At 36.7% G+C, this 22959-nt stretch overlaps 1 pseudogene; it reads right to left on the bottom strand.

Annotated features, from left to right (window-relative positions):
* Positions 1 to 2202: 2202 nt before the first annotated feature.
* The window catches only part of LOC119540572, a 53822-nt pseudogene continuing 33065 nt past the window's right edge, over positions 2203 to 22959 (bottom strand).

The following is a 22959-nucleotide window of genomic DNA, read 5'->3' as shown; positions in this document are numbered from 1 at the left end:
TCCTGGGTGACTTGGATATACACTCATCTTCCCTCTTTGAATCTCTTACTTCCACTTTCTACATGGAACCACTCCCCTAAACACACCCATTGTTTCTCTCTATCCTAGGATTAAGTAAGTTTGGTCAATCCAAGTACGGCAGTGTCAAACTTTTGGTATGAATCACGTCAAGGAATGGTCTTAATTCAGAAGGTTGGGAATGAGGGATGGAGGGTTCCTAGATTCTTCAGGTCTTTTGCATAAGTCGTTGAAGAGTTGTAGAGATACCCCCAAAATTATGTGTATTGGGGTTGGGGAGGGGGAACAGGAAAGGGGCAATGGGGTAAGTTTTTAGGACAGAAGATCTAGTCCAAAATTGGAAATAAGGGAAGGAGAACACAAAAGAAAGGATGGTTCAAGATCCCCACTTCAAAGAGGGGCTCCCAAGCATGTTTCAGATCTTTTTGCCTGGTGCAGAATCTTCTGTCAAAGATGCTTTGGCTATTTTTCTTTCATCACAAAAAAAAAAAAGTTTGTAAACAATAAAAACCCCAAAAGAACATGGAGAAAGACCAACACATTATATTTATACAAATTAGGCCACCTAGCAATCACCAAATCAGCGACTCGTGAAGTTCTACAAACCCCAGACAAATACAATAACTAGAGGGGGGCAGCATTTGGGGGAGGCAAGAACCCAGGATCAGACACACATCACCCAATGCGTTCTATTGCATTTGCCCCATTTCAACACAGTGAGGTAGGTTTGCAGTGATCCCACAGCATGTAAACGAAACCCCCTTTCTCCTTTAGCTACTATGACACTATAATCACTACTGTGGCAGGGTAGGACATTGGCTCTGGGTGCCACAAAGAAGCCTTCACTGACAGTCTTTCTGGAAGCCAAGCAGAAAAGTCCAGACATTTTAAAGGTTAAGAATTTTAGTCTTTGCTTCATACATCCATCCTTGGACACACACACACACACACACACACACACCATTGTGCATGGCAGGCCCAGCCTAATCCAGAGAAGGATGGATCTGGTGTCCCAAGCAAGTCCTGTACCCTATGATTAAGAGATTACCAATATATTTAATAAGGGAACAGGAATCTCTTATTACATATATTGGTAACTCTCACCTAATCTTGGCTTCTTGTCTTGACCTTTAACCTGCCCAGCCTCTCCTTACCTCTCTGCACCATCTTCCCATTTAAACTAATTTCCAATCTTCCAGTAGGAGATCAAGTCATGGGGTGATCCAATTAAAACCTAGTCTCCCATAAAGGGAGGGATTTCAAGAGGACACTATGGCAGAAAAGCCAGCTCTAATTGGCAAAAATGAGGTAGTTCAAGTAGTTGTTCTTTGTGGTGATAAAGCAACAACAATAAAAAAGTATTCCTGCTGTGCAGACCTGGAGCTGCTGCCGACTTATCCCTGAGATTGTTCGTGTACCTGAGAACACAGTGCAGGAATGAGGGCCTTAGATTAAAACATACAAAAATACAAAACCAGAATATTTATATTAAGAAAAAAAAAATTAAAATGCACAAGATACATCATTCGCATACAGCTAGTGCAGTTGGCATCCTGGAGAAAGTAGGACCCAAGGTGCAGTTATCCAAGGGAGCAAATAAATAAAATCGTATTGGCCCAGAATGGGGTAGTGAGCTTAGGAGCAGTCGGTCTGCAGCCGTCGCACCAACCACCCCTTTTGCCTGTCATCACAACCCATTGCTTAGGATAGTTCCCAGCACCCTGTCCCAAGAGAGGGTTATGAGACAAGATATGGAAAAACCCTGTTCCACCTCTAAGATTCCCTCCCACAGAATGTATTGGCCCCTGGGTTGGGTCCATCAAACTGCTCTCATCTTTTCACTCTGGCATGAGAAATTTTTATAAATCCTCTTTCAAAGGAAAAATTCCCTATCCGGGCCACTGTCATAAAACTAGAGATTCTAGAGTATTTCATGCAGGCTCTAAGGGTATTTCTCATGAAAGCCCTTACTTGTATTTGAATAGAGCATGGTTGAAATTCCTTTGCCTCCCCCTCTTCCCCACCAAGATGGAAGAGGGGGTGATGCTATGGACCCCAACCTGAGATACACGGCAGTGCCAACTGCCCCCTACTCACCCTCTCCCACTTTCTCCACTCTGCCGATTGATGCCTGCTCCTTGGAACTTCCTAATCATAAAAGGATTGCCCCCACATGCTGTAAGCTTAATTTTGGGCCTCTGGGAGCAGGGCAGGGCCATGGATCTCTTCTTCTTCCTCCCAAAAGTAGGAGGGCTTTGTGAGCTGGGTGCCTGCTGGGCCTTCAGTGGGCATGAGGCCACCACATGGCTGATGCCCTGGCAGAAGTGACATTCTTGGGCTGGGGTGGCAGCTTGCATTCCTTGGCATGATGGTCTAGACCTCCACAATTGTAGCAGCTGTCTCCTTCGGATCTGCGCTTCTGCATGTTCTTCCCCTTTGGCCGCCTCTCACTCCCAGTACACAACACCCCACCAAGTCCAGGGACACGGATAGATTCCAGGCCCTAGGCAGACTTCTTAAAGGTGAACTCCACTGCCTCACCCTCCTTCAGGCTCCGGAAGCCCTCCATGTGCACCTAACTCTGATGCACAAACACGTCCGCAGAGGGGTCGAGTGCGACCCCGGCACGGGCGGTCATGGACAGGGAAATGAACCCCATGCGCACGTTGAACCACTTACAGATGCCGGCACCGTGCAGCAGCTGCGGCTCCTCGGCCTACCCCGCTGCGTTCTCCGGCGCCTCCTCTGCTGCCTTGGCGCAGCCGCCTGCAAACTGCTGGTTGGACACGGAGCCCGTGGTCGTCGCCTGAGCCCGCGGCCTCGGGCCCCTGGTCGGGCAGCTGCTGCCCCAGAGAAGTCCGGAGGCCACAATGCTTTTTAAAAATAGGAGCTAAGAGGTCAAAATTGTGGGTGTTTGGTTTAAAGAAGATGATTTATATTACCCTTTCCAGGTTATAAAGCACCAGAAAGTTGTGCCATCTGGGCACATGGATGGGCACCAGTACAAAATACAGTTTAACTCAATGACTAAAATGTTGTCATAGTATTTTTGTAGTGTCTTCTTTCTATTTCAGAAATTACAGGGCATTATAGATCACTATTATGATGTAAATGTCATTTGAATTATCAAAGCCTCCACTTTTTTTATGCATTTAGGAAGGTGTTCACATTAGGTGCTTTTCTTGAACTCTCATATAGGAGGACAGAGCAAATGTAAAGCCATTGTTCAAAAAATCCCTACCTGGAATTACTGTGAAGAGATGGGACTGAAAGGAATTTATTAACATTAGAGACATAGTGAGGTGTGGACTATTAGAGCTAATGGCCCATCTGCCACTGAAACTTCTTCCAATTCAGCAAGAAATTTTTACTAGTGCATTTACTAAGGTATCAAAGAGTTCTGTGTATGTATCTTTTATCCATGTCCACATCTATGCCTATACCTATGTCCTCATCTTGTCTCTTAAAGGTCTATAATAAATTCCTATCTTACAGGAATGGGGCATTTTCCTAAGAATTTAGAATAGCCACAGCTAAGCCCATACTGGTAGGAGTGGCTAGATATAAGAAAAGGCAGGTATCTCATGTGCTAGTATAGATCAATTGGAAATGCTTGCCTAGGGAGCTGTGTACTGAGAGATTCTTAAGGTATGTCATGGTTCCACAGGAAAGAATACCATGATAAATTAGCAATGTTAGCCCTGAGTACCAGAGAAGAATTTATGGTACACATATGAGGTATTTGCTGCTCTTTTTCTAAGTTCTTTTTTTGTAAAAGTCTCTACCTTTCTTTGTGCAGTTTAGCAGGGAGTATATTAGGTTGGGAAAGTAATGAATTTTTTTCAGGAATTTTCTTCTTAAATTGAGAAGAACAAATAATGTTTTTACATGGGCGTGGGGACTTTCTACATGTGAGGAAAGAGAATGAAGATTTTTCATCATTGGTAGGACTAGAACAGATGGACTCTGAACTAATCCTGATTTGTGAAGGGAAGGGAAGACTGAGGAATCCACTTGAGAGCAAGTGTGTGTGCCAGTTTCAGTCATCTATTGCTAAATAACAAGCCACCCATCACTTGGTAGATTAAAACCATTTATTTTTAGAGGTTCTACAGAATAGCAACTTGATCTGGGCTCAAGTAGCTTGTTCTGCAGATCTCAATTAGGATGACTCTTGTGGTTGCTGTCATCTGATGGCTTGACTTTGGACTAGATGGTGCAAGATCGCCTCACTTGTATGTCTGGAGGTATGTGCTGGCAGTTTTTGTCCACATGGCTTCTTATACTCCAATAAGACAACTGGCTTTCTTACATTGTATTCTTAAGACAATGTTCCAAAACAGCACATGGAAAACCTGCAGTCTCTTAAGGCCTAGGCTCTGGAACTCAAACAACTTTCACTTCCACCATATTCTATTGCCCAAATCAAATCCCAAGGCCAACTGAGGGTCCATGAGTAGAGGAATAGATTCCACCTCTTGATAGGCTGAGTTGTGAAATATTGTGCTCATTGCAATCTACCACAGGGCTCATGATGTTATTGACAACTTTTAGATGTGAAATATATTTCCAAAAATAATTCTCAAGAGACCAGAGAGGAAAATCATTGTTCAAACTATTGAGGATATTAAGAAAAACCCAGGGGTACATTTTTTTCATCTATAAACAAATCTAACTGCAGGATTCATATCTCATTCATCTTTTCTATCACAGTAGAGAATCTGTCATTTACTGGATGGGACTTAAATATTTGTTGAATTAATCATAAATGAATCTGAAATATGTCAAGTTGGCTGTGGGTAAAAAAAAGAAAAGATAGTGGTTTTCTATTCTTTTCAATACCCTAGGTCTAAGAAACATCTTTACTATAACATTCTAGGACATACATTTGAATTGAGCAGTTTCAGACCCAGATATGGTGGTGTTTTAATGAGGTGAGCAATGGAGCCTTTTGTGCAGTCAATGTGTAATACTCTGCCAATGTTAAAAGCAAAGAGCTGCAAATTGGCTAAAAATTGTTGCATTATACATTCCATTTTTATAGTGGCATCCACATTAGCATAGAAAATGTGGAAGCACTTATAGGCTACTTGAATTTGCAAGTATTCCTCATAATGATCTTTGTATTTATGGTCATGTGCATTTTAAACCTACCAAACTTTAAATGACATTCAAGTTCTACAAATATTTCTAATGAGAGTTTTGCTACTTGAAATTCAAATTTCAAATTTCACATTTAAGTATTGCAAGCTTAGTGGTTTCTTCTAAATGGAAAGAATTGTAGGTGTGACAAAATTATCTGTGACGAGAAAAAGTAAGTGCACTAATTAATGACCATTTTTAATCTTTTGGAGGAAAATGTAATTAATGTATTTTTCAGGTAACTTTAAAAATACCATTGTCAGATAAAATTGCAGCTTGTCAGTTGTGATGAAGAGTTAGTTGAATGTGCCTTCCCGTTTTTAAAGGAATTTATTGTATTAACAAGAAATTATATGGGCCTAAAAGCTAATTCAAAATTTGTTTAATATAAAAATGAGGTTATGAAAATGTACATCACTGATTTTTTGAAAAATCAATAAAGCATAGTTACTCAAAAATGCTAACAGTATAAATTTCAGAAAATTTTTTTCAAGTATTTCAATAAAATGTAATCAAGCCTCTTCAAAATTAAGGTATCATTCAAAATATAATGAATTCATTGTAAAATTCATAAGTTTCTGCTATTATCCAAATATTATCAGTTAGCCTACTCATTACTTTCTACAGATTTTCAATAGCAGATTAGATTTAGAAAAATTGTATTGTGCATTTCTCCAGAACAACTACTATTAATCAAATGAGGTAAGTGACTACATTTGCCCCCAGGTTTCCAAGCACTCAATGCAATGTTTCTTTGTTCACTGAAATACCCCTTTTTATCTCAAGGACCACAATTCCTATAATGTACCACACAAATTATCTTGCATTCCTCCTAACAGTAAAAATTAATTGTCCTTGCCTTTATATAATTGCGTGCTACTTTCCATCTTTGGATGCCTTTCCTTCCTGCCTCCTTTAATGTAACACCTGGCCTGACACATGTTCTCTGGACACTGATCTCAAAATCTATTTCCCCTGGAAGCATTTACTATTTAAATTGTATTACTTTGAGGTTTCCCAAGTACTTGTTAGAACAAGCTGTAGCTGAAAGAGTAAATAAAGTAACAGTAAAAAAACAAATTCATCTTACATATGTTCTCAATTCTGTTGGTATATATGTAAAGCCAATCATTTCAGATTAGGGTGAAGACATTATTTCTTATAATTTTTTTTTAAACCTTTTCAATAAATTCAGACTTACTTTCTGAATAATTAAACATAAAAATTAACATAAATATATTGTGCATGTACAGATATATTTAAGGTACATTTCAGAAAGGTGATCTGTCCTCTAAATGAGATTGACAATCAATAAATATGAATTTATACTGAACTTTACATATTAGAAGTTATGCAAAGGAAAGTAGGAGAAATATATGTTATTGGATTATTAGTTCTATTCCTATGAAGCAATTGAATTGAAAAACTAAAAAGGGGAAACTTCAGTTTGTATGTATGTTACTAGGATAAAAATTTTAAACAAAGAAAACCCCATAGGATTACACAACACAAACCATGAATTCTAAGGTAAACTATGTCTATAGTTAATAGTACAATTAAAGAAATATTTTTAAATTGTAACAAAGGTACTACTCTCATGCAAGATATTAATAATGGGGAGAGATACAAGGGAAATTTATTTTTTGCATGATTTTCCTGTACACCCACAACTCCTCTCATAAAAAGTTATATTAAAACGGAAAAAATAATGATATTTAATTCCCAACTTTATCAAGTCCAATACCTAGAACAGCATTCTATGGTAAAATTTTACAAGTTATTAAAGCATCCCAGCAAGGTCATATAACTTTTTTCTGCCCTCCCAAACTCTTGCCCCCTTCATATATTTTCTCCTTAATTTATTTGACATACTTAGCCTCACCATAATTTTTCAATAGTAAATAGCAATAAGTAGAGCTCACAAAAGTGAGGGCAGCTCCACAAAATGATAAAATGTAGATGGAATGGGAAAGGTGGAGTATAAAAGATGTAGATAAAAAGCATATTCAAAGACCATTAATTGTCTACATAACATCTATTTTCCCCTTCTTTCTTCATACTTGGATTCTTTTTAGGTTCATTTTCACACTCCTACTCCACGTGACTGAACAGTAGCTGACCTCCATTCCTAACCCCAGGGAATATTCTAATGTAACCAAACTAATCTAAGTAACCTCATTCCCTTATCCACTACGTTTTTATGATTGGGCATTTTACCAATTCTGGCCAATGACATGTATGGGAAAGTTTATGAGGGCCTCTGGGAGTTTCCTCAATTTTTCCCTCTTGACACGTATCTGAATATGGCACCTAGAGTGGCAGCAAACTCCCGGCAATCAGCCAGAGAGTAGCCACCCTTCAGGAAAGGACAGTGCCAAGAGGGTAAGAGAGATGTGAAGTGCCATGCCTGGGGCCTATCCTTCCACTGGACTAGTTTTTTATGCAAAATTCAAAGAAATAACTAGAAAAATGCTTTGTCTACTACATACAGCAGAGTACACTTTAACTGATACAAATGAGTAACCCAATAATTCTATAACTATATAATAAAATTGCAATTTTCCATCCCTGACCATCCAAATCATGATGGTACAAGTCTCCATAAGTCTAATTCTTGAAAATAGAGGCTGTCAAAGTATCTTTATTCTTTTTAGATGTCCCCCAAGAAGGTTTTTCTCATGATGGAGCTACACAGACTTTAACTAGAGTCACTGCACAGCCTCTCCTCTATTCTTGTTCCTCTGTTCTATGTCCAACTCCTCTTCCTTCCAAACTACCAAAAGAAGTCTCACTGTTGGTGTTGCCCGTTAGGAAATTGATATTCTTGCAAAGGTTGCTCTCTCCAAATGTAGCTGTTTTAGTTTCCCAGCTGCTAAAACAAATAACAGATGCTGGGTTGGCTTTACAACTGGGACTGTATTGGCTCACAATTTCAGAGACTAGAAGGCTTGCTGCTTCCTGGGGTTAGCATCTTCTGGCTAGCTGTCAATCTTTGGGGTCCTTTGGCTTTTCCATGACATGGCAAAGCACATGTAAGCATTTTCTCCTTCCTCTTATAAGATTCCATTGACTTGCAGCTTCTTGCTTCTCCTGTGACTGAGGCCATGTCCAATTTCCTCTGCTTATAAAGACGGCAGCCAAAGTGGGTTAAAGCCCATCCTCATTCAGTTTGGGCACCCTTAACTAATAACATCTTCAAAGCTCCTGTTTACAAATGTATTCATAGCCACAAGACCATGGGTTGGGTCCTGAACATGTCTTTTATGGGAGACATGATTCAATCCCCAACAGGTGCCAAAAGTTTTAACTCTCTGGCTGCATTGCTGCATTCTGTACAGAGAGGCAAAAAAATATTTTGCCTCCCCAATTCTGTATCACATTGGTCTCCTGGTTCCCACAGTAGCTCTGATTATGCCCAAAATTGTTCTACATGTTTCTGCCTTTAAGTTCTCCCTCAAACTGTGCTCAAAAGCAGATCATGAAGGCAAACAGAATGCATTTACCACTGCTGGCATCCTTAGCTCACCCTCTACTTTCTATATCAAAAAGCAAGAGTTCCTTTCTTTCAAGCAGATATTGGATATTTAAGCAGATGTTTGGGAATTCAAACAGATGAAGACACACTGAGGGAGCTTACGAGGGCTGATGCTGGAGGTGTTGATTGTAGTAGTTGTGAATATACCCCCACAAATATGCTTCATAATAGTCAATAATTAGAAAAATATTCTTAATAGGTGGGTGTTTTTCCCATTAAAATAGCTCTTTACTTTTCCTAGTTTTTGCAAACATTGATCCTACAATTATCTTAAGGCAATTTCCAAGTCTTTATTTAATTTGATTTTTAAAAAGCTCAAAATAGCTTAACTCCTGGAGGTAATTTCTTTGGACACATTTTGAATCAAAACCAGCCCACAAGCACTGTATTTATATATCTAAGACAGTCACAACAGCTTAAATATAATTCAGCCTTCCCAATTCATCTTTATGCCCTGGGTAAATTTTTGTTATCCCACCCCATGTCAATTGAACATGAGAATATTTATGGACTAGATCTAGATGAAACCATATGTTGTCTAGGATGATTTGACAGCAAGGGCTGCAAACTTACTATTTATCAGGACTAGGAAAATAACATAAATGGGCTGTGTTAGGCAGCACAGGGCAAAGTAGAATGTTGAGGAGAGCACATGTTCTAGCTAAATGGGGCCTCCTACTCAACTACAGCTCATGGCTGCCAGGTAGAACTGTATAGGTTCACACCTTCTGGTTCATCAAGAGAAGCTGAAAGTCCAGGTTTCTATACAAAACTCCAGATTTTTCAATATTGACTACTTTTTCAAAATGTTTCAAAACATTGTGTGCACTGACAGGGCAAGATGGCAGCATAGGGAGGTGTGGAATTTAGTTAGTTCCCTAGAACAACTAGCAAATAGATAGGAACAACTAGTAAATAATCTGGAACAAATGTTAGGGGGATTTCTGTGACCAGATAACATTGTACACCCATCTGGAATGGGGGAACAGCTAAGCTTGCAGCATAGAACTGTAAGTAAAGCTCCCCAAACTGTGGAGCTGGCACCCCTCCCCCACCAGCACAGCAGGTGAGTGGGAACACTTCCCTGTGGGAAAAAGAAGCAGTCCATGCCAGGAGCAAGGGAGTGTAGCACAACGAAGCTCCAATAGTGGTTTTAGTTAACAAACTTGGACTACAGAATACAAGCTGTACACACAGACAAATCTGGAGCAAGCAGTAAAGGAAACTGGAGGTTTCTCCTAGCACAGAGAAGGCAGGCTGATGGAAAAACAAATACATAAATAAATAAAAACAGAGGCTTTTGAGTCAGCTGAGCTCAGAATACTGGAAAAGGGCTGTGTCCCAAGAAAAGGGGTGCATAGAACTGGGTACCAACTGTGGTCAAACAGTGAAACTGGAGGGCTGAGGACTAGCTCTAAAAAGTGGACTTCTTTCTTTTTTTCCTTATTTTATCTCATTCTAAGCAGTTCATTAGGGAAAGCCTCAGGCATTTTCAATTGTCAGCACTGGTACAGGCAAGGGTGGAGTTGAAATAGAGAGTCAAAGGAAAACTCAAGTGTAAGCGATTATTCCCTAAAGGGCTTCTCTTCCCTAAGAAAAGGGGAAGGGTCCCAGCTCAAGTGGCTGCCCTCCCTCAGTGAACTCACACTCCAAGGGCTGTGGAAAAAAGCAACATGAAACAGCTTAAGCTTGGCTTCTGACAACCTCAAGCCCTTGCCCAGACAGGGTTCATTGAGATTCAAAGGCATCGTAACTCCACAATGGTAGGGAGCTGCGACCTGACAAGTGACACCTGCTGGGCAGCATAGGGAAAGTACACAGTCTAGAGGCCTCACAGGAAAGTCTGACAAACTTCTGGGTCTTACCATCAGGGAAACCTGATATGAATTACAACCTCCTGATGAGACATGGGCCTGTTTGGTCTGGGAAAATCTGATCGGAGTGATCAAGGACACCAGATGCCTAAATGACAAAAAAATTACCAATCACTAGGAAAAGTGAAGAAATGGCCCAGTCAAAGGAAAAAACTTACATTTCAAATGAGATATAGGAGTTTAAACAACTAATTAAAGATCTTCAAACAAATAAGCTAAATCAATTCAAAAATCAAATAACAAGTGGAGGGAAGATGTGGCAAAGAGAAGAAGGATATGAAGAAGATATTGGTTGAACATAAGGAAGAACTTGAAAGTTTGAAAAAACAGTTGGCAGAATGTAGGGGAATGAAAGTCACAATAGAAAAGATGAAAAACAAAATGGACACATGCAACAGCAGATTTGAAGAGGCAGAAGAAAAGATTCATGAACTGAGGACAAATCATCTGAAATCCTAAACACAAAAGAAGAGATAGGGAAAAGAATGCAAAAGTATGAGCAGGGTCTCAGGGAATTAAATGACAATATGAAGTTCATGAATATACATGTCATGGGTGTCCCAGAAGGAGAAGAGTAGGAAAAAGGGGCAGAAAGAATAATGGAGGAAATAATCACTGAAAACTTCCCAACTCTTATGAAAGACATAATTATAGATCCAAGGAGCCCAGCATACCCCAAACAGAATAGATCCAAGTAGACCCAATCCAAGACACTTAATAATCAGATTATCAAATGTCAACGACAAGGAGAGACTTCTGAAAACAGCAAGAGAAAAGTGATCCATCACATACAAAGGAAGCTTAATAAGACTATGTGTGGATTTCTCAGTAGAAACCACAGAGGCAAGAAGGCAGTGGTATGATATATTAAAAGAGTGAAAAAGAAAAATTGACAACCAAGAATTCTATATCCAGCAAAACTGTCCTTCAAAAATGAGGGAGATTTTAAAATACTTTTAGACAAACAGACACTGAGAGAGTTTGTGAACAAGATAGCTGCTCTACAGGAAATATTCAAGGTAGCACTACAGGCAGATAGGAAAAGACAGGAGAGAGAGGTCTGGAGAAGAGTGTAGAAATAAAGACTATCAGTGAGGGTAAAATAAGAGAGAAAGGATAAAAAGTAAAAATAAGATATGACATATAAAATCCAAAGGACAAAACAGTAGACAGTAGACATTACATTGAGTGAAATTAGCCAGAAACAAAAGGACAGATACTGTATGGCCTCACTAATATGAACTAACATTGATGAGTGAAATTTGGGAGTTGAGAACACAGGTTATCAGAAGCTAGAAAGAGGTTAGAGATCAGGCATTTGATGCTGATGAAGTACAGAAGGTTCAACAAGATTGTGTAGATCCAGAAATGGAATGGATAGCATAATATTGTGTGACGGTAGCACAATATTGTAAGTACTCTGAACAAAGATGTGTGTGAATACAGTTGAAAGAGGAAGGCTAGGGCTATGAATGATACCAGAAGGAAAGATAGAAGATAAACCTAGAGTGGTCAATGATGGTGATTCAATGTACAAATATAAGAATGTTTTTAAATGAGGGAGAACAAATAAATGTCAACATTGCAAGGTATTGAAAATTGGATGGTATAGGGGAAAAATGCAATCAATGCAAACTAGAGTCTATAGTTAACAGTAACATTATAAGATGTTCTGCTAATTGTAACAAAGGCAATATAAAAAGCTCAATGTCTATAAAAGGGGGATATAAGGGAGAGATATGGTATTGTTGTTGTCTATACTTTTCACTATATTTAAATTTTATTTTTCTCTATCTCTTATATTTTTATTCTTCAGTATTTTTTCTTCTTTTCCTCTTTCTTTGCAGAAGAAATGGAAATGACTTCATATAGATTGTGGTGGCGAATGCATACTTATATGATTATACCAGGAATCATTGTTTACTTAGGATGGATTGCATTGTATGTGAATAAAACTGTTTAAAAAGTAAACAGAGGGATACAAGTGCTGAAGAAAATGTAGAGAAAGGAATGTACCTATTCTCTGTTGATAGGGAAGTAGAATGGTGAAGCCCAGCTGGAGGGCAGTGTGGTGGTTCCACAGGAAGCTAACTATGGGTCTGCATATTGCAACCCTGTTATTGAAAGAACATGGAAGAACTGAAAGCAGGGACATGAGTGGACACTGCACACTGGTGTTTATGGCAGCAGTCTTCACAATTCGCAACAGATGGCGGTAGCCTAAGGGTACATTGACTGATAAACGGAATGTTGAGCCATGACTTTTACATACAATGGAATACTGAGAGGTGGCAAGAAGAAATGAAATTGTGAGATATGCAACTAGGTAAATGGATCTTGAGGACAGGATGTTGAGTGAAATAAGCCAGAATCAAAAAGAAAAACATTATAATGCCCCACTAATATGGACTAACTGTAATGTGCAAACTCTGAGAATTGAATCTGAGAGCATAGGTTATCAGGAGAAGACATATGGTAACGGTTCCTAGATTCTAAACTCTTACAGTAGTCACATCTATTCATGAGTGGTAACGGTTACCTCTAAATTCTGAGATGCTGAGCTGTTTGTGTCTAACCTGGTTGGTCCCTGGAACTTCAGGTACCTGTGTGACACCTGAGACAGATCCAGACTTCAACAGCTATGAAGGTCAGCATTACCCCATACAGCAAATGTTAAAGAAGCCGAAAAAGAGATCAGACTTCTATTAGAGATATGAACTAAATGGAATTGATTAGGACTAAGGTAAACCAGACTAAAGGACAAAAGATGATATTGACTGTGTTTTAAAACCTCGACGTCTGTGTAAGACCAAAGGAAGACATGTTTATTTGCTGCAAAATCTATATTTCTGTAGCATGCTATATAATTTAACTTGTATGGTCAGTTTATTCAAACACCATAATTACATGGGACTTTGAATAAGGGGTGAGATCTGGGTGGTTTGCATGTGTTAGCATGAAACCCTGATACATTCCAGAGTAATTTGGGCAGAGAATAAAAAGTATTTGCAAAGGCCCTTTAAGGACTGGGGTAAAATGTGGAAATATTAAACTTCCCTGCCTGGGGAATTCCTGATATTCTTGCAAGTATTAGGGACTACCATTTTAGTAGGCCAAGCTCTCAATCTTGGCGCTTGCCCTTATGAAACTTGTTACTGCAAAGGAGAGGCTACGTGTACTTAAAATTGTGCCTAAGTGTCACCCCCAGAGAGTTCTTTTGTTGCTCAAATGTGGCCTCTCTCTCTCTAAGCCCACTCAGCAGGTAAATTCACTGCCCTCCCTGCTACATGGGACATGACTCCCAGGGGTGTAAATCTCCCTGGTAATGCAGGACATGACTCGTGGGGATGAGTCTGGAGCCGGCATTGTGGGATTGAAAAAGACTTCTTGACCAAAAATGGGAAAATAAATGAAACAAAATTAAGTTTCAGTGGCTGAGAGATTTCAAATGGATTCGAGAGGTCATTCTTGAGGTTTTTCTTATGCATTATATAGATATCCTTTTTAGTTTTTATTGTATTAGAATAGCTAGAAGGAAATACTTGAAACTGTTGAACTGCAATCCAGTATCCTTGATTCTTGAAGATGATCATATAGCTATATAGCTTATATGGTGTGACTTTGTGATCATGAAAACCTTGTGGCTCACACTCCCTTTATCCAGTATATGGACAGATGAGTAGAAAAAAGGGGGACAAAAAGTAAACAAATAATGGGGGGAGGAGTATGAGATGTTCTGGGTGTTCTCTTTTACTTTTATTTTTATTCTTATTTTTATTTTTATTTTTTGGAGTAATGAAAATGTTCAAAAAATTGAATGTGGTGATGAATGCACAACTGTAAGATGATACTATGACGATATGATGATATTGGACACTTTGGATGATTGTATGGTATGTGAATATATCTCAATAAAACTGCATTAAAAAACAAAACAAAACACTGTGTGCACCTAAAACAACCCATCTTTACATTGGATTTGGTCTGGGTCCTGAGGTTGTGAACTCTGCTTTATCAATCTCTCTCCAGAGAAAATCATCCAGAACTTCAAAATCAGCAATGCTTAAGGCCATGAGAGTCTGGCTTACAGGAAGACAATGGGGGAATGAAATCATTACAGATTTTGGCTTTCCAAGTCTTTTTTAAATCATATATGTGTGTATATATATATATAACCTGAACTAAAGTATGTTACAGAATATGGTAAAAGTTTTTTTTCCCCCTAAATCCTCAACGATAGGAAAGGTTAATTAAGCAATGACAATACTCACCCTAGCTATTATACTTATCTTTGACCTAGATCATAAGAACAGAAAAGGATATAAATGAGTGACACCTTGATTTATTTAACTAAAGACTAACTCAAGGAAAAAGAGGGAACAGTACCTTGAAAAACGACTTTAAAAATTATTAGGAAGAATAAAAGGAGAGAGTAACAGATTATTTTTTAAATGTAGAACAACAAAATGTTAACATTAGTTAGGTCACAGGAACTACTAAAGTTTAAACAGATGTAACAATAGTTTTCCAATTGAATAAAAATTTATGAAAATAAAAATGTCAGGAATAGTAGAAAATTTGAATTATATAGTTTTCCAAACATGTCAGAAGGATGTCCAAATTTAGAAATTGAATAGAATAAATTCAAATAAAAGTAAAATACTCTTTATCTCCTATCTAACAGCAAAGATTTAAAATATGATAATACATATGCAGGCAAATTTACAAGGAAAAAACACTCAAATACAGAACCTATTTGGAAGCAATTGAGTAACTCCTACATAAAGCCCCTAAAAATGTCTGTAATACAGGTGCATTATTTCAATTTTAAGAAAGCTATTTAAGAATATAACCCAAAATATTTTTTTAAAAAATATCCCCAAAGCGCATCACCAAAGCATTAAGATTGAGCAATAAGAGAACAGCTAAGTAATCTTTCACCAAAGTGTGTTCCATAATATGTTAGTAGATGTTGCTTGAATAAGAAGTTCTGTGACTAAGAACATTTAACAAATTCTTTTAAACAATTTCAGGCATGACTCTTTATTATAAACTTTTTCCGGATGTTATATACTAATGTGCTTTGTAAATTTCCAGGAGAGACATTATCTCAAAAACTTTACTCTTAGGACATTAAAAATTGATGTAAATGAAGAGTAATTAAGCCTGTGGAAATCAGGGGTTAGCAAGAGAAAATGGTTATGTTGAGGGTAGAACAGGAATGCTTGTTTTGGTGTCAAGATAAATTTTTTCCTGTTTTTCAAATTTTTTGTAGCATGTTTACAAACTTTACCCAAAAGAAGTAAATAAAAATAAATGAAAAGGACCCTTTCTTAATAACTTTTAATACCAAAGTAATATAATTAACCTAAAATGATCCCTTGATATGACTTTGCTTCTAGAAATATCAGAAAGAAAATGCCAATGGAAACAATATTAACATACTATTTTCTATAATATACTTAGTATTTGGTTCATGTCTGTGTGTGAGAGACAATGTGAAATGTATACATATATCTACATCAGCCAGGTAAAGAAAGACAAATGTTTTCCTGATCTTGATATATGAACTACTTTGAGTCTTTCTCTGAGGTACAGAATATTTGAATTTCATTAAGTATTTCAAAGCATTGTAATGAAAACAACTTGAAATCTCTTATTAGCATTATGAAGTATAAAATTCAGCACAATTCAGTCCCCTCCAGAAGAAAAGGCATAAGACATTTCACATTTCAATAAATGATTCTGAATAGACTGGTACTCAAATTGCCCATGAATCCATACCCATCATTTGGAAGTCACACTTGAATATCATAATTATAGCAGAAAGTTACTTTTATTTTTTCAGTTTGTTTCAATTATAAGCTGACTTTGTCTTGGATTGAGGAGGAGATAAATAACTGGAGTAAGCAACATATCAAACTGTAAAAATTCCTCCTCCATCCACTCTTAAGAACAGTTGCAAACAAAAGAGTGAGGTGTCATTAAAACATGATGAAAAGGGGTTCTTTTTGAGGTGGTGAAAACATCCTAAAATAGTCTGTGGTGATAGTTGCACATATCTGTGAACATACTAAAATCTGTTAATTGTAAACTTTAAGTGAGGGCATTGTATAGTATGAGAATTATATCTGAAAAACACGAGAGGACTGAATATTGAGAACTGCTTCTGGCATTTTATAAATAGAGAAATCTCAACCTCACAAACAAAAGCATGGTAACATTAAAACTGATCATTTTACTCACTGGTTTGTTTACCGAGTAGCTAACTCTTAAATCACCCACCTACAAGTCATCCTGTTCTGATCGTAAACAGTTTTTTCCAAGTTTTGGTCTTTCACTTGTAACTAAAGAGCATTTCTGTAGGTAAATGTAGGGTATATTTACATAAAACATTGTCTTATAGTCACAGCTAAAGTAATTTTATCAAACCAAATAGTTTGTAACGTAGACAACATTTTATAATGTTATATTTGACCGATAGCAGCATATTTCTCAGATACTTTGTCTCCAGTGTCATGAATCTGAAATGCTCCAAAGTGCTTCATGTTCTTAGGAATCTCATTTCATGTACAATCTGCCCCTGCCATCCAAGGTATACGTGGAAACACATTCCCTGCCTAAGAAGGGTTTCTGCTAAGTTGTTCTCCTTCCTCTGTTTTACTGAATACATCCTGAAATATCTTACCTGTGTATTGATAATCTTATCAGTCAGCTATTATTTTCTTCTATTAGAAGAAATCCATCCTTTTATCTGTAGGAAAACCACATTCTAAAGTGAAGAAAAAATGTTTCATGATTTAAAGTATGAATCACACAGCCTATAGAATTCTAAGATTGAATTTTCAAATTCACTTATTGGAAAGAATAGGTAGAAAATCTGCTGAACTAACATAAGTATTTTGGTGACAAGACTGGTTTGACTTCTCTAAATCTGCCATTCCATGCCCTAAATTTTATGAAATAGTTACATGAAATCCTATCTTTCATAGTAATTAATCTATCTTTGACTCTTTGTCAAAAGTAAATCAGTTTTTAATTATTAATATCTTGACTCCCATATTTAGCTGCACTTTATAACTTTTGAAATCTATCACAGGAAAAAAAAGCAATGTATGAATGTACATTTTCAAATGATTTTATGACATAACTCTTCATCCTTAAAGAGATACATTCTGAATCTTTGTTAAAATAAGAAAATATTATGTTTATTTATAGTCTAATCTTCATTGTTAAAATTACAGAGCTGCGTGATGTTCAAAATGATTTTACAGTCAGTGGAATGCCAAGCTGTATTGGGAATGGAAAAGAAATTTTGCCTTTGGGCCTCCCAAATCCTAAGGAGTCATAATAGGTCAATTCCAATTGCATCTTTAGATGATTGTTTGGATAAATTAAGCTTGGTCACCACAGACTTAATTTGAGTGTCCTAGATCCAGGCCATCCAAGACTCACTTTTTCTTTCTGTGCCTACAATTCTCAGATGGCCCTCAGCCCTATGCAGTCTCTTGCATACCTGAAAGAATTACATCCTTTCAGCAAACATGTATTAGGCACATAATAGATACAAGGTATGCTAGGAATAAACATGACCTATAGTGCCTCCTGGATCTTACATTCTAAGGTGGTAGAACAAGGTGGACAGACAACCAACAAACTAGCACATATACAGCACTGTGTCAGGTAGTGATACGAAACTTGAAGAAGCAAAGGTAAGGAGAGAGTGTTCAGGTGAGGGGGGTAGCTTTGGGCATGGTTTAGAGATGGAGCGAAGGAAGTAAGAGTATTCTTCTCTGTGGAATTATATTCTTACACATTTGGAAAAAAAAAAGAATCTGAATTTTGAAATTTTAACCAAACTCCATCTTATTCTAACTTTAGGATAATAAACGAATCTGGGTAGATTCTTGGAAAGAGCAGCTTGACAATATTGATGTTAAAATGTCTTATAGAAACTAATATTTAAAGTTCAGTATAAATTTAATTCATATTTTGCAATGTGGCAAATTAATTATGTTAAGAATACTGCATTAACTGCATATCATCACAAATACTGTTTTTTCAAATTGTGATAATAAATCTTCAAAAAAATATCCCTTTATGATTTTTTTTAAACTGGATCTAAAAAGTTTCTTCACTAAGATACAAAAACAGAGTCTACTCTAGAATGCCTTTTCTTTTTACTTAGTATTGAGTTCAGCACACTAGAAATCATAAATAACTTCAAATGATTTGTATCAAAATAAAGGGATGGTCATAGATGCATAATAGATAGATTTACATATGACTTTCAACCCAGGATCAATCCATCCAAAGCAGCAACACAAAAACAGCCCAAAGGACAGGGCAGCTGTGATGAAAGGTTCAGATGCCTTAGAATGGCATCAAGAATTAAAAGAGGCTGGGCAGGGAGAGAGAGTGAGGGAGAGAGAGAGAGAGAGAGCTCACATGCATGAGCGTGCACGCACCTTCTGGCAATTATGTTGTATATGCAATTTTAAGATATACAAATTTAGTTTTAAGTAGTCCTAAAATGGATAATCATCTAATTGATTGGATATTAACATCATAAGCAAATTTGAAAAGTTAAATGCTTTATCATTTACCTAGCAGCCATTAAGCATTTTTCAGTTACCACTAAAGAAATATGAACAAACTTTCATAAAGGATACTTTTTTTAAACATATTAAGTATCATTTGCATGGAAATAAAAATAAGTAGATGCAGTTTGTTTGCAAATATACTTAGGCATAAAGAAATGCAGAATATGATTTGATGTTATTTAATATGAACTTTCATCAAGAGGTAAATTTCTCAAAAATTGCATGGGAATGGAACTACTGTAAAGTGGACAAGATTAAGTGTTTTAAGTGAACTTACTATTAAAAATTATTCTATAATTAATACTTTACAACTGTGTAATTTTAGATTTTGGTATGCCCTTTTCTTAAAGTTAGGAACATCTGATAATTTTATAAGCTTCTCAATTCTTATACAGTAAGATTCAGAATGAAATATCTTCAGCTAGGGGAACTTGGCCTATTTCAGACCGAGATCTAACATTTAATAGCTATGAGTCCTTAGATGAATGACTTATTTCTTCTTGTAAAATGGAGGTGATGATAGCCTATCTTACAGAGTCTCTGGCTAACAAGATATTGTAAAACATCTGATACAATCAAATACCAATTCCCTCCTCTTAATACTCATAAAACTATTGTACATAGAAAATAGATTAGAAAATACAACCATTTTCTGACAGAAGAACAGTTGTGTCTCTCCCCCATCTTTTTTTTTTCCCTCAAACGATTATAATTATATCCCATATGAATGAATGCTTAGATCAGGGACCTTGACATCATCAGTTCGGGAATTCCACTCCTTAGTGCTTCAGTGACTTCTGTGACCTTAACTGAACCTCCAGACCAGAGCTTCTCCGTTTTTCAAAGAGATACGATAATGGAAAACATCTCTCTTCAGAGGGGTACTTTTAGCATTAAAATCTTCATTAATTCATTAGTGAATTGTTAAGTGGTCAGTTTCTCTGAAAAATGTTAGAAATATAAAGACAGGTAAAATATGTGAAAAAAATATTTTTAAAGCACTCAAGATGAAAATACTGTGGTTATTAAATATATGATGAGTTGTTGGTAATTCATATTGCACAATATTGTAAGAGTCATATTCTACAATGTTGTAAGAGATTTAGGAAGCAAAGACTCTCTTGAGAGTCTTGGCCACAGGAAACTGTATAACAGCAATTGAATTACCTATTAAATTGAAAAACATCATTGAGAAAACTCAGTATCCCAGTGAAAGAAGAAGCAGGTATTATATCTCAGCAGATTGTATATTTTACTTTTAACACTGGAAGAGAAGTTAGATATGATCTCATTTCTTGGCTATATATATGTATATATATATATATGGCAAGTGCTTCACTGGGATATAGCCAAGACATTTCCTTTTACACAGCAATGCACTGTCAATGCTTTTTTAAAAAATTAATCCAGTATTTGGAAAGTCAGGACCTTTACCGACATTAAGAAATTAACATATACTAATAAATTGCTATCACATACATATTTTATCTATTGCTAATCTATACAATCAATAAATGTTTTAAATATGCAAATGGTCAAATGGATATTAAATAAAAGCTTCCTTAAATAGATGTACTGTTTTGTAAATTGTAAAAATTCAGCTCAAGAACCAATGAATTTTTATTTAAGATGAAGCAAATTTTGATAAGAAATTAAGTATTTTAAACAAGATTGGTACTTACTGGAAAAGGAATGACATTTATAGTCTATGTAGTAGGTTATAATTAAGCTATGGAATGCATTAATTATAAATGATTCTTCAAAATTCCTTATAGATATCCTGAAACTTAGAATCATAGCCATAAACCCTGTCTCTAAACTCCTCTAACAGATCCTGATTTGGCAGCAAGTAGCATAAAGTCCTTCATTCATTCATCAGTGAATTGTTAAATGGTCAGTTTCTCTGAAAAATGTTAGAATTATAAAGACAGGTGAAATACGGTTCTGCCTCTTGTTAGAGGAGCCTATAGCCTAGAAGAAAGTAAAAGCCATAAAAAAATAATTTGAATAGAATACTATGGTGCAATGGTAGAAGTCTTTACAAGCATAAACAGTGAGAGATCAACTCTACCTGGTGGAGAAAGGGGACAGTGAATATTCACCTTTATTAAAAGAGGATATAGAGGTGGACTTTGATAAGAGGTAGATTTTCTTCAAGTGGACAGGGGCAAGAAAGGTAGTCCAGGCAGGGGAATCAGAATGAACAAAACCACAAATGTATACATTTGCCCAGCATATCTCAGAAATGCATGTCGAGGAATAGAATCTGTAGAGAGGTGGGATCAAAGGAAAAGAGAGGCATGTTTTAAGTTAGGCAGATAAAATAGATGGGGGATGGAAAGCTACACTGTAATGCCACAGTACCCAAGCTGTGCACTGAAGCACCCTAGGGTGCTGCAGCAGACTCATGTGTGTGCCATGGGATAATTTAAAGTTTGGGAGGAAACACATTGATATCTGTGAAACAGACTACCATTAAGGTGGTTGACCCTTAATAAGTTAAACTGTCTTTATTTTGGCTGAGGGATGCTGTGAAAAAAAGTAGATGAGGCACTAAGGGCTCCATAAGCTAAGAAAGTTTGGGAACCTTTGCTACAATGAGTTTTAAATTTTTATCAGAAACAGGGAGACCCAGAAGAATTTTAAGGGGGGGTGAGGAACAAAATGGGCAAACTTGAGTTTGGCGAAGATCATTCTGACAGCAGTGAACAGCATTGGTTAGAAAGGGGCATTTTGGAGGCACAGACACAAAAGATTATTGTAAGTAGACAAGGAAGAGATGATGAGATGTCTAGTGAAAAATAGGAATCCATAAAGAAAGGAATATCTGCTTTTACTTAGGCAAGTGGGTCTTAACTTTTTCATTGTTGTTCCTTTAAAGTGCTAGAAAATTTTGACAACGCTTTTGAAACCATTGAGTTATATTCATAAATACTCTGCGGTTCAAGTAATCACATTTCATTTTCTGTCCAGCTATTTGAGTAAAGTTATGTATAGTCTCATTTTGCCCTCTAATATATACACACAGAGCAACATTCATACATCTCCCAGTAAATACAGCTTTTCTAAAATGCTAGTTTGACATTACACTTTATTTTTTACAATTTTTATTTGACTTATATACAAGAAAGTTATATTCTACTAATTGAGAACCAGTGACCTAGATCAAGATTAAAATAGGAATCTCAGCCAAATGGAAGTTAATATCAGACTTACTTCCTTCCTTAGTAAATATAACTTCCACAATCTCTTCATGATTCCTAGTTGCCCACATCCTGAAGCTTCCCTTGGTACTGAGGTCCTTGTTTACAAGATTACTTTCTACTCTCAGTGACCCAAGACTTATATTAAGAGGGAGATCATAATATGCTATGGCTAATATTTATTTGGTGCTTTCCATGAGCACTCTTCTCAGCATTTTATGTGCATTATTTTATATAATCCATACACTCACCCTATGATAAAGGTGCCATTATCATCTGCAGTTTACACATGGAGAAACAGAAGCACAGATTATATGTGCCATCTTTCATGGGTATTAAGATGGATATAAGATAGAAACCCAGATTTTCTGTCTCCAGAATCCACAGTCTTAACAAGTAAACCCATCTCTTCCTTGTGGGAGCAATTACTAAATTGGGTGTTTATTTGTAATTATTTCTTTTAAGCATCAGATATTTATACATATCAGTTTATAAAGTTCTTTTTGACCTAGATTAATTGGATTAAAATGCTAATTTCATTTTAGAGAAAATATTATTACCATTATCCATTTGATTGGGTGCAG

The sequence above is a fragment of the Choloepus didactylus genome, chromosome 7 (assembly GCF_015220235.1).
Source record: "Choloepus didactylus isolate mChoDid1 chromosome 7, mChoDid1.pri, whole genome shotgun sequence".
In the NCBI taxonomy this organism is placed as follows: Eukaryota; Metazoa; Chordata; class Mammalia; order Pilosa; family Megalonychidae; genus Choloepus; species Choloepus didactylus.
The sequence above is the reverse complement of the archived record's forward strand: the minus strand, read 5'-3'. Positions and strand labels throughout refer to the sequence as shown.